The sequence below is a fragment of the Gallinula chloropus genome (assembly GCF_964237585.1).
Source record: "Gallinula chloropus genome assembly, chromosome: 4".
NCBI classification, from domain to species: Eukaryota; Metazoa; Chordata; class Aves; order Gruiformes; family Rallidae; genus Gallinula; species Gallinula chloropus.
In genome coordinates, this window is record NC_140088.1 from 42,649,152 (window position 1) to 42,662,074 (window position 12,923).

The 12,923-nt window shown below is 39.0% G+C and overlaps 1 protein-coding gene across 1 annotated transcript in view; it reads left to right on the forward strand.

Moving 5' to 3' along the window:
• The window catches only part of NELL1 (neural EGFL like 1), a gene marked incomplete at both ends in the record, with an annotated part of 287,941 nt that overhangs the window by 137,996 nt on the left and 137,022 nt on the right, over window positions 1-12,923 (forward strand). The gene's annotated exons all lie outside the window — the stretch shown is intronic.

The window sequence follows — 12,923 nt, forward strand, 5'->3', positions numbered from 1 at the left end:
GTGGGCCCATTGGACTTCGCTTGAAATGTGGCTCAAGAAGCCCTGTAGTGCACATGCTGAGTGATGTTGTCAACCAGAACACGGGCCCTTCATGTTTCACTGTGGCTTGAGTATGAGGTGCAATGGCCGAGGTCAGATCAAATGTGTAGTAAGAAGCAGCAACATTTTATTACCTGTGGTTTGAAGCTGGTCAGTGGATTGAAATGTGAGAAATTATCCAGGAGGAGAAGCTTTCTGGACAGGGCTGACACAAGTATATAAAAGCAAAAGTGAAAATGTATGAAGTCCTCAAAACCATTTCCTGTTAGGTGGCTTGGAAATTGATATTAATATTGCTGAGGATTAATGTCTCCATGACTATGACACATTATTTAGAAAGGAGAAACAAGTGTGATAGCATTAGACAATAAATCCAGTGATTCTTGTTTAATACTGGTCAGGAAAATGAAATCTAATATCTTAAAGTCTTAGTGGAAAGTGGGTAGGTCTCCTTTCCATCTAGAGGGTTTTAAGGAACTTTCCCTGGCAATCTCTGTTGAAGTGCTTGGCCCAACAGTACCTAACATCTTTCAACCACAACCCCCTAAAAAGGCTGATCTCAGGATTACTTTGATGGTGCACCTGTCTGGCAAAGGAGGAAAATACCAGGCAGATTTACTGAAATGGAAGTAAGTCATCTTGACACACCACCACACTTAGAATTGTATTGGGGGAGCTATTTTCTCAAGTGGAAGGATGGCACAGGAGTGTTCAATATGAGAATGGTTTCCAGTCTGGAATAATTATGGTGTAATGCGCATGTTATCCTTGTGGGAGGTCATAGGGAGTCTTGACTTTCATAATGACAGGATACCTTGTAGCTAATATTATGTAGTTTTAAAAGTTGTAGCACTACCCACCTCCTGAGAGAGGGTGATAGTACATAGCTGTCTGTAAACAGATTTCTACTTGCCCTGAGAGTCATTATTTCTGTATCATCTGTACCTTTTGAGTAAACTTTTGAATTTTCCCTAATCTTTCACAGTCTGCCATGTCAGAAAAGTTTCAGACCTTAAATCTTGTTCTAAATGAGTGTGCTGTGGGTGAGGTAGTGGCCTTTGCGGTGATGAGGAAATGTTTTTGATAATCTGGCACTTGCTTTCCATATGTGCACTTCTAATTTCCTAATGTTCCTTTCATTCCAGCAAGGCAGTACTGCTGGGCGTGGAAAGGATTTAGAAAGCTGAGTGTTTGTGATTTACAGAAAAAGTGTGAAGTAGTAAGACAAGTTGCTTGACAGTAATGGGTGAACATTCACTTAGAGCGCATGCACAAAAAACATCCAGAACAGGTAGAATAACAAAATAACAGAACGAGATAAGTATTTCTTGCAGATTTATTATCTTGCTAAGAGGGCTTCCTTTTAGATGTCACAGTTAAAAAGCACAGATGAGAAGAAACTTGGTTCATTGCCTGATGTATCTAGAAATGATAGTACATTATAATAATATGTGTATTTAAAATAAGTACTGTGCAGTAGAAGCACTAATCCTGCTTTCGTACCATGCTTTATGTTTATACAGACTTTTCCTCTCAATAATAGTAGTAATAATAATAATATCAGGCAGTAAGTACTTAACTAGTTCTCCCTCACGCTGTCACTGACGTATGCAGGCACAAGCAATATAGATTGTAGCTATTACTCAGTTTTAAAAATTTATTCTTCTTTAATGAAACAAAACAAATTAGAAATTATCTTGGTATTGAACCATGCATCTGGGGACAAATCTGAAAGCCTGAGATGGGTTGACGTTCTGATGACAACTGTATTTTGTGTCTGTGGGGTCAGACTCTAATGAGTTCAAGATAAGGGTTAACAAGTTTCAAATGTGAAGTGCTGAGGGCACATGCCCAGCATTGCATGTATTATCTACGCTGTGAAGCTAAAAGCAGAGTTATTCTGTAGAGCAGGACATGCCACATCTTCAGAAAAGTGAGTCTAATTCATTGAGGTACAAAGCCATCTGCTGCGGAGCAGATGCTCTCTGCTGCTGCAAAGGCCGGTGCTTGGTGGCCTTTGGTGGCTGGTGCTCCGAGTGAGATATTTCAGTATGATATTGAGTGGTTTTATCTTTATAAAAAGAAATGAAGTGAATATTGAAATGCTAGGTCAGTTTGAAATGAGTAAAATGAAATCCATTTGGATATTGCTGAATTTTAAATATTCTTATAATCTTGCATCTTTCTCAAGATAGGCTAATATGCAGTGTTTTGCTCTTGATGAAAATTAATTTCCCAAAACATTTTTTGAAATTTCCTATTTCTGATCATGAGAACCGTGGAATAGAAACTTCAGTAAGAAGCTGAAGTTTCAGTGCTTATCAGTAAGAAGCTACTGTTTTGGAAGCTGTGCTAATTGCACAGAAAATGCAGTCACAGAGGCAGAGTGATTAAAATAATATTTTAGATGAAGTATAAAACTATATTATGTTCTGAACTGTTTAAAATTTAGTGGCTATCTTAATAGATAATCAATATTCAGTCTTCACACAAGCCTGCTGTGCTGAGGTTCATCCCATGGCATTCTGTGACAGGTTAGTCAGCCTAGTAAGGCTCTAACCTACATTCACCGACAATGATATACATTAGTATTTTTCTGCTCACCTATTCCTAGAGCTTTGAACTCTGAATATTAATTAAGTTGTTGAGTGAAAGGCAGTTTTATTAAGAAAAGTAGGAGTAGGAAGCTGCTTTCAGTCTCTTCCTGTGACACTGGCTGGTTGTTTATCTGTTTTCAAGTAAATCACAGTCTGCCCATTTTGAAGCTGGAAGCAAGATTTGCTGATCCAGATGCTCTCATTTACTGGAATCTAGTGATTTAAAGCATTTTATTGACTTCCACAGGTTTATACCCTGCTTGCTTGTTGAAAAGTAAGTTCTCACGGGTTGCTTTCTTCTAACATACCAGTTTGGGAGTTTGCATTGAAAGTGCTTTATTTATCTTAATGAAGTATTTTTGAAGCAGTATAAATTGCATAATTAAAATATCATAACTTTATTTCTGATGGGCTGTGTCTCTGCTCTGGTATGATTTTGAAAATGCACATACATGTTTTTCTGTAGTTTGAAACTACGATGTATAGTTTCTATATCCCACTGCCATTCAATGAAGTAAACAAATGCAGTTTCATTTTAATAGGCTGTAAATTATTTGGGCTAATTATATATATCATGCTGATACAAAGAGGAAACGGTGTAGGTGGGTCTGACTTGGTTTTGCGTAGTGTTGGCATTTGCTGTGAAGACAATTGTGATAATCATGATAAAGATTCCTGGCCTTTAATATCTGTGATAACCACTGAAAAAAAATCCTTCTTTTTGCAATATTTTCCTTGGGGCTGCATGGGATACTTCCTAAAAACATCCTAAAATCTTGCAGTCACTCAATGCATTTTGTGTAGGGACTACTGGGGCTGACTGCTCTATTTTGGGGGATTAATTTTTTTTATTTCTGACAACTATTCAATTATTATATACTAGAGCTTGACAGTGGGCCTTTAAAATGAGAGTGATGAGATTTTTATTCCCCTCTTTGCACGTATTACTCGTGGCCCTTTGGTAAAATGAAGAAACTTCCTTTGGACTTGGGAATGACTTGACCAATTTTGCCGTGGGAGACACCTATTCAGGAAATGGTATGGAAAGTTACCTGGTCACCCAGCATAAGTCAGCAGAACATTCTGCCAAGATGTGGTACAACCTGTATGCAAACATCCTCTTCTTTATGCATCCAGCTATGCTGACAGATGTTCCCCTGTGAAAGGAATTAGTCTCCAGATTTTACCATGGACTGGTGCAGTTCTGCCTGATATTTGAATATCGGACTTTTAGCACTTTCTCAATCCTCGTTTTGTGAAGTTTACAGAACTTTTTACCTTTAGCTACTCTAAGCAATGAATTGCTACAATAATTACATGTAATAAAATAATTATGGGTAATAATTACTTGTATAAAGCAAACCCATATCTATGGTAGAAACAGGAAGTATTTACTGAATGATGTATTTTGAATTTTAATTCTGTAGAATAATTTATGGTACATAGAAATACATTGTTTAGAAGTTGTCTTGGAATTTAAATGCTAGTCTGCAGTTTATATGCAGATTTACAGTGTGGGTAGAGAAGTAAGAAAATGGAATGATTTTGACAGGTTATTGCGTCAGACCCTTTACTTCTGTCCTGTGTGGCTCCTGGATTTGAATCTGATGCAGCTTTCAGAACAAGCCCTTCTGCAGCATGTCGTTGGAAAAGTTGTGCTTAAAGCATAGAAAAGTGTAGACTTCTGAGAAATCTCAATTTCAAGGGAAAAACCCAACCAGTGCCCTTCTCTTGCTCTTTCCTTCTTAACCCTCCCCTGTCTGTGAGAGACAACTCAACCGCAGATACTTCCTGCTATGGTTAGAACAAATGTTCAAATTGTTTGCTATCACTAAAATTGATGCCTTGAGATTTTCGTTGCTGCATTTTACCTGTCAGGTTCAAGGTGGTGTAGTTGACCCCATAATAATACTAATAATGCAGCAAGTTTCACAATGGTGAAGTAGCAATCTCAAAGGGCAGGTTACTGGCCTCTCATCCAGAACCACTGTATGTGTTTGAAGAAGACCTGAATAGAAGCTTTTAGGCAGCCAATTGATAATACAGTCACTCTTTTAGAGACAGTGCTATTTCTGCCATCTAATCTACTGACCCTCTTTGCCACCTTTTCCTTTTCAGTGAACTAAATTAGCATTCCAGAAAGAAACATTAATATTTTTGGTGTGGCACTTGAACTTCCAAAGTACTGTGCAGGGTCTTGAATGTTCATAGAGGTCAGTAAACAAATTTTACCACTGCTCACATCATGGCCCAGAGCCATGGTGAATTGATAGATGTGTCTGCTAGCTGAAAAACCCCAGTCTTGAGTCAGTAAGGAGTGAAGGTAGCTCTGCAGTGGGATAGTTTTTTCAGGTATTTTGGGAGGAAAGAGCTCTCTTTAGATCTTGCTGTTCTAACTCTCATTAGTGAGTTATCTTGCCTAACACTACCTAACTTTTAAAGAACCATGAAAATATTGATTGTGTTGGGGTCATAGCTATGTGTCAGCATTTATGGATTAGATAGCAGATACCCATCACAATGGGTATGACTGTGGATAAGGACCTCAGGCAGATCTGGACCCTCTGGATTTTACTTGGCACTGACATATCAATACTGCTCTGAAGCATTCCTTGCTTTTGGAGCCTACTCTGTTCTCTACATGCTGAGGACAGCGCATTGTCCTGCTACAAGTTGCATCTAGAACTGCGTGCTTGTCTTCTTGCTTCAGGGCAACACTGGGGCATTACCAAATGCATTTGGAACTTGGTCTTAAGACAACCTGAATCGACAGCACTATGTTTGTATTAACTCAGTAGGCACAAAATGCCCTTACACTGGTCTCTCATTTCCTGAAATACTTTAATGGCAGGTGCTAAATGTAAGACAGGGCTTAGCTACTAGTGTTAAGTAGTACTCTTTTGTTTGAACTGCAGTCAATAGCATCTCTGTGCCCAGAACAGGGAAGGGAAATGTTTTTTAGTTCCAGGTGCCTTGAAATGCAGAAACATGTTTCAAGTCCCTTAGTGGGCTGTTGGCCAAGTTCAGCAGCAGGTAATCTATGCACCAGTGGGTATTGCCTGCATCAGAGAGCATTTCTTTGCTCTGCAGGACAAATCAGCAGAAGAGTATTGAGCCAATCCAGCAAAACAAAAAAGAAGCAACTCCACATCAGGTGACTCATTCTCAGGAAGGTCTTGACTCAACACCCATTAACTCAATAGAAAGCTTTTGGCTGCATTCATTTCAGCTTTAGATAAGTCCCACAGAGAGATAACTAGTGCACTCTTGCCATAGGGAAGCTCTGTTTATAATAATACTAAAAAGAATGGTTCTTTTGTGTTGTCAGAGAATGCTGTACTAACATGGATAAGGTAGCTTCTCAATGCACTCCTAGAAGGCTGATAAGTATTTAATTGCTGTTTTAGAAAGGGGGAAGCTGGGGCACAAATGAGTGGAATATCTTGCCACAATTCATGCTGAGAGAGTAGCAACCTTGGAGAGTCTAGTAAACAGTCACAACAACTAGATGTGGCAAAACCACAGACTTCATACCAACAAGGATCCAGTGAACAGTGTGGTTTATTTTTTTAGGTATTGATATTTTCACAAGAAACAATAGCGATTCACTGAAGCACAGTGTGTGTGGGCCCTGAGTAACCACATATTATAAATCTCCTTCCTCTTTCCGTGCAGTTTTGTAACATCTTTTGTTACTTTGGAGCTGAATTATTCCCCAGTTCTCTAATTTTAAATGCCATGTTACATTCTTTTGTTCCTGACTTCACCTTCACTTACTGGATTTAACTGCAACATTTTTTACATCCCTTCCTTTAAAAAAAATGCCTTTGGGAAACTGCATATTATTTGCTCCTAACTGCTTTCAATCGGAGGAAAAAATGTACTAAAGAATGTAATATTTATAGTGATTTAAAATTCCTGACTGGTAAATAGTTTAATTAAACATCTTTGTGCTTTCCTGTGCTCTAGGCATGGAAGTGTTGCTAATTTGTCCAGAGTAGTTCGTAATCCTTTCAAGTCCTTTTGACACATTGATTTTCTGTAACTTTATTAATACTAAAATTAATTAAAAGGCTGACCGCAAATCATGCTGATAGCTGTATTTCTTGACTTAGGCATAATTAGCATTTTTACACAATTTCTTAGCTGCAGCCTTTTGTACTGGTGTGTATGCTATCACAGAAATTTAGTGCTTCAAATTGTTTTGCACAGACATGTTTATGGTTATATGTAAACTTAAACCTTAAGCTCATGCTTCAATATTATTACTACTACTACTATTATTATTATTATTATTTAATACTCATTCAAGACTGGTGAATGAAGCTGTCTGTCTAAAGAACAAGCAAGGGCGAGGCTTTCCATGTCACCTAAGCTCTCTTACGGCAGGATTTAAATTCTTTACTACAAGGGTGGTGAGACACTGGCACAGGTTGCCCAGAGAGGTGGTGGAGGGCCCATCCTTGGAGACATTCAAGGTCAGGCTTGATGAAGCTCTGAGCAACCTGATCTAGTTACAGATGTCCCTGCTTACTGCAGGGGTGTTGGACTAGATGGCCTTTAAAGGTCACTTTCAACCTAATGCACTATGATGCAATAGGACTAAATCCATTTCTATGCTTCCACAGTAAGTGCTGATGAAAATATAACTTGTTTTTGGGAAAGAGTTTATTCAACTAACTCCTGATCTTTTTGGAGCTCTAACAGTCAGGGTTTGTAATCTTCTCTGTCCATCGTTCCATCACGCTGTCTTCTCTTACTAGAAACCATTTGTAACAATCTCTCTGTTCTACAGACACAGAATTGAACTCTTCTACTCAATTGTGGAAGCAAGTGAATCATAGAGAAGGGATCTGGTTCACCACTCCTCCTCATGGCAGGATCCTTTGTCTTACCTGCTCTTAAAAACACCCAAATAACTTCAGTGAGGGAAAATCCTTCATACCCTTGTTGTCCCCTCCCCTCTCCCACTACTTATTCAGCCATTTAGAAAGATTTGCTTAATGACAACCAAATCTCCCTCACCACTATGTGAGCCTGTCACCTCTTGTTGTACTCTCAGTGAACACGGAGAACACTTTGACCTTTCTGTTTACAGTCCTTTTTAACATTCAAAGTATATTTTCACAAATATGCTTATTTCTTCTCATCTGTAGCCTAAAAAGCCTAATTTTATGTTTATGGCTGGACAGTGCAAAAATATTCTAAGGGGCTTTTCCTTGTAGCTTGATGTGTTCCCTTCAGAAAATTCTGGGCCTCTTCCCCCAAACTTTTGGTATCTCAGAAAAGAACCTGGTTTGTGTTCAGCTGCAAAGTTGTTGGTGGGTGCCAGGAAGGTGCTCTAAAGAATGGTCCTAGGTAAGAGGTTCAGTGTGCATGGAGTCAGCAAGTCAGACAGATGGATGTGGTCTAAACATCCTGTATTGATTCTCAGAGTCCTGGCTTGCATTAATGTCTTTAGCCGAAGGCTGGTTAGCCAGTCACAACATTGCCTGCAGTAGGTAGAAATTCTTTGTTTTCCCTGCTATATCCTCTTTTTTTGTCCCAATGCATTATTGAGCTAGACAAAGGAGAAATGGCAGGTGGCTGACTAATGGCCAGATACAGGCTCCCTGTAGTGTGTTTGCTTTTTGGTGCTTGAATGGGTTATGTGGTTTGTCTCCTTTCCGTAACAGCGAGCATTGGTGTTGCTCCTGAGAAATACCAGGAAAAAAGGCTCAAATGCTCCTCAATTGCACATGTTGCAATGTATAGTATCTGGACTCTGCTACCACCAAAATCTGTACGGTTTACGGCACATACGAATACATTTCTTCCAAAGAAATCCCATACAGAGGAAGAGGAGCCCATTCACATTAGAAGACGGAAATGCTAAATGCCCACCACATTGATTTAAGGAATGGTAGAAATGATCAGGGATGCAGTCACTGGACCTCCAGAAGGGCCAGAAACTTGCAGGATATTAACTTGGATTTGACAAGTGTGTAACAGGGATTTCCTCCTGGAAGGCAGTGTCATGGTGGATGAGATTAGTTTGTCAAGAAACAACAGGCATATCTGTGGAGTGTGCAGTACGTTGCTCCTCTGCTGTTGTATTTTTGTATTTGCTGCTTGGATTTAAGATTCCAGAGTAAGGCCTTTATTTCTAAAACAAAAGTATTATACAAAGCTCCTTAAGCTCAACAGAAATTTTTCCATGAAGTTCATGGTGCTTATGGCTGATGGCCTTTTTTGACAGTGAGAAATATGTATGACTAAGGCTTTTGCAGGCATTGGTTTTAACTTTTTTTAATCTAAAGGTATATTTTATGCACAAGGAAATAATATATTAATATTTCTTGCTTTGCAATGATCTCCTTTTTATACCTGTGCTGACTGTTTCATAGAAGTGTGCATATTGATTGAAAGCTAATATTTTATTAAAAACTATTGATTTTTAAGTATCAATTACAGTATGCAGGTGATCAAAGAATCACTTTCTGAGCAACCTTTGATACTGAAAAGATCTCAGGACCCTGATTCGATGATAGGCATTTGTTGTCTGTTTGAAGTAGCTGGGAGTTTGTGTAATTCCTGTTTAGATGTGCTTTGCAGATTGTCCAGCTCTTGCTTTGCTGGTCCTGTAGCTTCCCAGATAACCCAATAAATGGTTTGTTTTTCAGCAGAAATGTGTGCCTTAGGGGGTGGGGGACACAGGACAGTTTTTGTCTTTTTGGGTAGTCTTGCTCTAGTTTTGGAGGACCTTTATGTTCTGCCTGCGAAATATAATATAAGGATATATCATAGGTTATATTTGTAGGTGAATGCTGGTGCGTCTGATAACCTAGCTATCCTAAATTTATTTCTGGATTTGTAACCACCAATGAATAACCATCAATCTCATGGTGTTGCCTTCCTGCAATGTTTGTGAAATAATTTTAAAGGGTGTAGAGTAGCTGCCCCTGGCAAGCAGACTTGCTTGGTCCTTAAGAAATACAGCCTTTGGGAATAGTGCGGGGAGGGGGAGAAAGAGAGGTCCTTTGATCTATCACTTTGTAGTTAATATTTTCATGCTTTCCACTGTAGGCTTTTTACCTCCTAGAATGAAACTTCCTATTTAGGTATATGATTGCATGTAATAATTGCTCAAACTGGGGATTTTTCTGATTCTCTCAGAAATAGCTCTTATTCTTCATTGTCAGAGAAGTGGGACACAGCTAGGCAAATGAGTGATCTATTCTTGCTAATCATGCTCCTGTTACAATATAGTCTATTGTCATTTTTGTGTGCTGAGTTTTTTGGTTTTCTTTTCAGATTTTGCAGAAAATACCCCTTCATTTTTAGAAAACACAGTTAATGCTGCTAGACTGAGATTATGCTGCTAGACTGAGATTATCAGGTGTTTTGGGGAAACCTTTCCTGTTGTGACAGATGATGGCAGAAGGGGCTAGAAAACAGGGCTGCCAAGCAAAGGATAAACACGGCCACATAATGACCTGTAAGGGAAATTTATTGTGAAGAAGTATTTCTGTGTTTTCAGGATCCTAGGGATTTTATTTAGTCTGCTTTGTGCTTCTTATGGATGGCTTTGTTTCACAAACCTTAAAGTATATAAGCTTTTGTAATGCTGAACCATCTACCGTGGCTTGTCTTTTAAGCTAGATTTTGGCTTGCTTGTTTGTTGGTGGGGTTTTGCTTTAAAAACAGCTCAAATGTTGAAAGCAGTATTCTGTGAAATATCTGACGTGCAAATTCTTCTTCAGACAGGAAATTAAGGATGCATATATTTAGGCACACATGCAGTGCACAAAGGAGTAAAGCAACCCTCTGATCTTTGGAGCTGTGCTTTCAGACAGATTGCTTGTTTCCTATTCAGTTCTGAACTGCTTCCTCTATTTTACTTAGACCATAAATGTGGCTTTGCAATAAAGCAAAGACATTCCAAATGTAATCACACTTCACCACGACATAAAATGTTATTGTCTTTTTTGCATGTACTGGTAGTATCTGCCCAGTGCGAGGCTAAACAAATGCTCTGTCCTTTTACGTCAGTCTTTACATGCTTTTAGGAGTTCTACAAACCCTGTGATGTGTTATGCAAAATCATCAATTACAAATGATTTATGAAGAGAAAAGGTTAATAGTTATCCCACCTGGCTTCGGAGTATCTAGATGCAGCATACCAGAGTGGGGAAAAGCAAGAAGGTAGACTCCATCTAATCTTGCTCTACTGGTGCACATCCTTCTGTGTAGGTCCTTTCACTCCTTGCCTTCATTGCATCATCAGTACTCTTTCTCCTATGTGAAAGAGCTTGCACATGCAGAGTACTGCAATGGAAACATCTTGCAGGCCTTCTGTGAATGGATGGAGCTGTGTGCTGACTGGCAGCCCTGCAACAGCCCTGCTCTGTGAGCGGTAGAATGCTGTACCTGCTTCTGGGGTGCTGGAAGTCTCAGGGGATTTGTGACATCTTCAGCCACAGTGCAGGAAACCTCATATTTCTGGGACTGTGATGAAAACACAGAGAAAATCACATTTATGACCTGAGCTTGGACCAGAGCATGCCTTTTGAGAATGTGGCAGTGTGGTGTGGATGCCAGTAAACTCGATGTCTTTCATTAGAGTCATGGCCCCACCTATCTTGGGGGTTGTCTTAGGCATGGGGGCTAATCCTCCCTCTCTAGGAACAGGGTAGCTAAATATATTAAAAGCATAAACAGTTCCCAGTTTCTCTGCCTGGCATGCTAAAGACACTTGCTACAGTATTTTGATCGCTTCACACTTAGGAAACTAGGTTTATTCTGCTCATTGGTGAAGATTCAAATCCACAGTGCGAGTGACTCTGCTCAGGTCTGGTGTTTCTAATTGTTGCAAGCTCAGGTAAGGTGCATATGGCATCTGATGATGCATGTTCCTTTCCATTCTTTTGTTGTTGCTGTTGAACCACTGACTGTGATTATTAAAATTATTAAAATAAAGACATTACAGATGAAAATGAGGAAAAAAAAAGTTAAATAAAATTCCTAGCTGACGTTGAATGTGTGACAGTACCAGAAATGGCAGACCCTAGACTTGTTTGCCTAGGGCACCAGGGAGAGTGAAACATGGAAACACACATGCTGTCTTTCATGGTTGATGCTTCCAGAAGAAGAAGAAAGGACTGGTTATAAGGGCAACAGAGCAGCCTTGTGCCATCTGGATTGGTGAAGTTTTAGGTGATTGACCACTTTGGAGTTGCTGAGTATCCACAGCTGAGCATCACTGATGGTGCTTTTAAAGACACCAAGATGCTTCTTTATAGCACAGAAACTGAATTAGTTGCACAAAGTGAGCTGAAAAGACTTAATCTGAGAGGCATTGATGGATTTGCAAATGTAACTTTCTTTAAAGGAACTTTGAAACAAGAAGGTATCATGACATTGCAGAATTTATTCTTATATGTAATATATGCCAGCCTTTTGTGTATGTTTTTATGGATAAATAGTCATGTAAGCATTTTTGACTTGGAAGAAACTCAGTTGTGACTATTACCAGGGAGGGTTGGGGGAATTTTGGTGGTTTTTTTTTTTTTTTTTTGTTAGTTTGTTTTTTGCTTTCATGTGGCTTCATATAATAAAGTAACACGGTGACATAGTCGGGTAACAGCCAATGCTGGGATTGCTGAAAGTGAGGTTATCTGCAATTCACAAAATCCAAAGGCTGGGTTTATAGCTGATAGAAATCAAACTGTAAATGGTATTTAGGTCTACTGTCAAACTGGATTCTGAAGTTTCTGAAGTTGCTGCTGCTTTTGATTTATTGCTCTGAGATTATTGATTTATTAAAAATCATCTGCGCTGTTAGACTGCACGTCAGGATCCGTAAATTGGATTGGGGACCAAGAGCAGTTATTACCCTACGTGGATTTGTTATTGTACTGCAGAAAAGAGGCTAATTAATTCACTGACAGAATGAATTCATGCTTCTTTTGAAATATGAAGCCCTTACCTGATATTTTTTCTGGTATCTGTAAAGATAATTTTCTTAAATTATTTAAATGTGTTAACTGCCTTTATAGTCCAAATTTCTGTTCCAGCTGAAAGCTCGGTGTTCTTATCACAGTTAACTTGAGATGTTGAGGTCTTTAAACAGTTAACTTGAGATTCTGAGTATAAAATGGATGAGCAAAATACAGAGAACTATTTGTCAACAAATCCCTGGAAGGACTCCATACTACATATATTTTGGACTCTGATGATTTTTTTCTATGTGCTTCATGGGAATAGAAATTAAGCAAGATTAGGTAGTAACTGAGGGCATCAACTCTG